This window comes from Piliocolobus tephrosceles, chromosome 10, assembly GCF_002776525.5.
Source record: "Piliocolobus tephrosceles isolate RC106 chromosome 10, ASM277652v3, whole genome shotgun sequence".
NCBI classification, from domain to species: Eukaryota; Metazoa; Chordata; class Mammalia; order Primates; family Cercopithecidae; genus Piliocolobus; species Piliocolobus tephrosceles.
The window spans coordinates 10,111,371-10,114,825 of record NC_045443.1 but is presented as its reverse complement, the minus strand read 5'-3'; positions in this window follow the sequence as shown (position 1 = coordinate 10,114,825).

The following is a 3,455-nucleotide window of genomic DNA, read 5'->3' as shown; positions in this document are numbered from 1 at the left end:
ACTCAGGAAAACATGTCTATTGGCTCATAAAACTCAGGAAAACATGTGAAGGTATATTGAAGGTACCTTAAAGAATATTACAAAAGATACATATGAAAAGATGCAATAGGGCAAGGTATGGGGAAGGGTCACAGAGCTTCCATACCCTCTCCAGGTGAACCAGCTTGACAGACAGTGTTCGGCTATCTGGAAGCCCTCCCAATGCCACTCCGTTGGGTTTTTATGGAAGCTCCATTATGTAGAAATGATTGATTAAATCACCGGCCATTGGTGATCAGCCTAACCTTCAACCCTCTGCAGTTTGGAGGGGCTGAAAGTCCCAAACCTCTAATCCCACTTTGGTCTTTCTGGTGACCAGCCCTGAAGCGAACTAGGAGCTGCCAGCCACCAGTCAACTCACTAGCACACACAAAAACATCACTTTGTAGATTCTAAGGATTTTTGGAATTGTATGCTTGGAAACGGGATTGAGGAGCAAATATATATTTCAAAGTATTATAGGCTCCTAATTGGAAAAGGAAAAATAGGATTTATTGATCAAGTTAGCAAAATATGGAAAAGAAAGCCATAGTAAATAACAAGGGTAGCCAAAAGGTATACAGTATTTTACTACGTTAATGCATTTAATTCTTACTAAAACTTCACAGGGGTGGTAATACACATTTTACAGATGAGAAAACTGAAGCAAAAGATGTTAAAAAATGTGCCCAGCTTATAAGTAGTAACTGAAATTTTAGCCAAGGTTACATGGTTCCAGAATCTGCACTTTTACTACCATACTGTAATGCTTCTACAGCAAAGTAAATGAATAATTTACACGAAGTAAACCAGGAATAATATCAACTATATCAGTTGTTATACAAAATAGAATTTTCTTATTAAAATCTAGACAATCAGAGTGGGCTAAAAACACATTTAAAACAAGATAAATTCAAGAAGGTCAAAATTACAGGGATGAACAAAGGTAAAGAGACCCAGAAAATGTACACAAACAAATTAGGAAGTATGATATCAATGACATACAAGATGATATTGAGTGTTAAATTATAGCATTGAGAAAGCACTTTTAAAAGGTCAAAATATGAGCAGGACACTTGATTTAAAAGATGTTTACATACGCTCATATTACTTGAATAAAAAGTGTGTATTTACCAAAAATACTCATGTATATGGCCACAAATAAAACTTTAACACATCTTACATTGATTTTACTGTCGACATTCTCTTCTTATAATCAACATAACAGAAGAAAATGATCAAAGAATTTTATTCCCTAATTCAGAAACAAGCAAACAAAAAGCAGGCAAGAAAGCAAACAATGACTTGCTATAGAGACTGTGAAATACATTGATAGATAATCCTTAGAAGAATTGGAAGACCAATCATCAAAACTGAGTTTTAAACTATTTAAAATGCAATAAAAATGACTAACATTTTATACCAAAGTCTGCAGAGAGGAGAAAAAGCTATACTCCAAAGAAAATCTGTAATCTTAAATGTGCTCATCAGAAAATGAAAGTTATTTTTAATTAATTTTAAGGAATTAATGATATGAAAGATAGAAAGCTAAAATAAACAAAATAGAAAAGCAAATTAAACCACAGAGCAAAATCCACAACAAAAATGAGCAACCCAATTAAAAACTGGGTAAATAATTTGAATAAACATTTCTCTAAATATGATATACAAGTGGTCAACAGGTTCATAAAAAATGCTTAATTAACATTACTAATTAGGAAAATGCAAATCAAAACCACACTGAGATACCACCTCACATCCATTAATATGACTACTATTAAACAAACAAACAAACAAAAACCCCCAAAATAAGTGTGCTGGTGAGGCTGTGCAGAAGTTGGAACTCTTGTGCGCTGTCGGTGACAGAATGCACTGTTGGTGCAGCCACTGTGGAAAACAATATGACAACTTCTCAAAAACTTAAAAATAGAGGCCGGGCACGGTGGCTCATGCCTGTAATCCCGGCACTTCGGGAGGCCAAGGTGGGTGGATCACAAGGACAGGAGCTCAAGACCAACCTGTCCAATATGGTGAAACCCCGTCTCTACTAAAAATACAAAAATTAGCCAGGCGTGGTAGCGGGCACCTGTAGTCCCAGCTACTCGGAAGGCTGAGGCAGGAGAATCACTTGAACCTGAGAGGCAGAGGTTGCAGTGAGCTGAGATCGTGCCATTGCACTCCAGCCTGGGGGACAGAGGGAGACTCCATCTAAAACAAAAAATAATTTTAAAAAACCCTTAAAAATAGAATTTTCATATGATCCAGCAATTTTACTTCTGGGCATATACCCAAAAGAATTGAAAGCAAGGTCTTGAAGAGATATTTGTACAATTTTTGACAAAAAGAATCAAATTCTGGCCAGACATTGTGGCTCACGTCTGTAATCCCAGCACTTTGGAAGCCTGAGGCAGGCACATCACTGAGGTCAGGAGTTCAAAACCAGCCTGGTCAACATGGTGAAACCCCATCTCTGCTAAAAATACAAAAATTAGTTGGGTGTGGTGGCACAGGCCTGTAATCCCAGCTGCTTGGCAGGCTGAGGCAGGAGAATTGATTGAACCCAGGAGACAGAGGTTGCAAACTCTGTAAAATATTTGAAAAGATTTACTCTGAGCCAAACATGAGTGACCAAAGGCCTGTAACACAGCCCTAAGGAGGTCCTGAGAACATGTGCCCAAGGTAGCTGGACTACAGCTTGGTTTTATACATTTTAGGGAGACATAAGACATAAATCAATGCAAGTGAGATGTACACTGGTCCAGTTAGGATAGGCCGGACAACTCAAAGTGAGGGCTGCAGAGAATGCTTCCAGGTCATAGGTAGATTCAATGATTTTTTTGATTCACAACTGATTGAGAAAGACATTTTCTAAAGATCTAGAATTAATAGAAGGAATGTCTGGGTTTAAAATAAGGTGTTAATGGAGACCAGAGTTTCCATTAGGCAGAGGAGGCCTCCAGGTAGCAGGCTTCAGAAAGAATAGATTGTAAATGTTTCTTATTAGAGCTGACACTCTCCTGGATCAGGAAAAAGGCCCAGAAAAGGAAGAGGATTCTCTTCAGAATGTAGATTTCTCCTCCAAGAGACAGCTTTGCAGGACTACTTCAAGACACAGCAAAGAAACATAACGTGGGGTAAACTACTTCAATTTCTTTCAGGGCCTTCTATCTGTCATTTGATGCTATACTAAAATTTTGTATCTTATTGCTACAAAGAGTCTGTTTTGTCAGCCTTATGATCTGTTTTAATGTTAATGCTGGTCAGCTGTGCCTGAATTCCAAAAGGGAGGAGAGAATAATGGGGCATGTCGGACCCCCCTTCCCATCACAGCCTGAACTAGTTTTTCAGGTTAACTTTGGAATGCCCTTGGCCAAGAGTAGGGGTCCCTCAGATGGCTGCTGGTGGTGGTGTTGGGGAAGAGGGGTTTAGAATTTTAT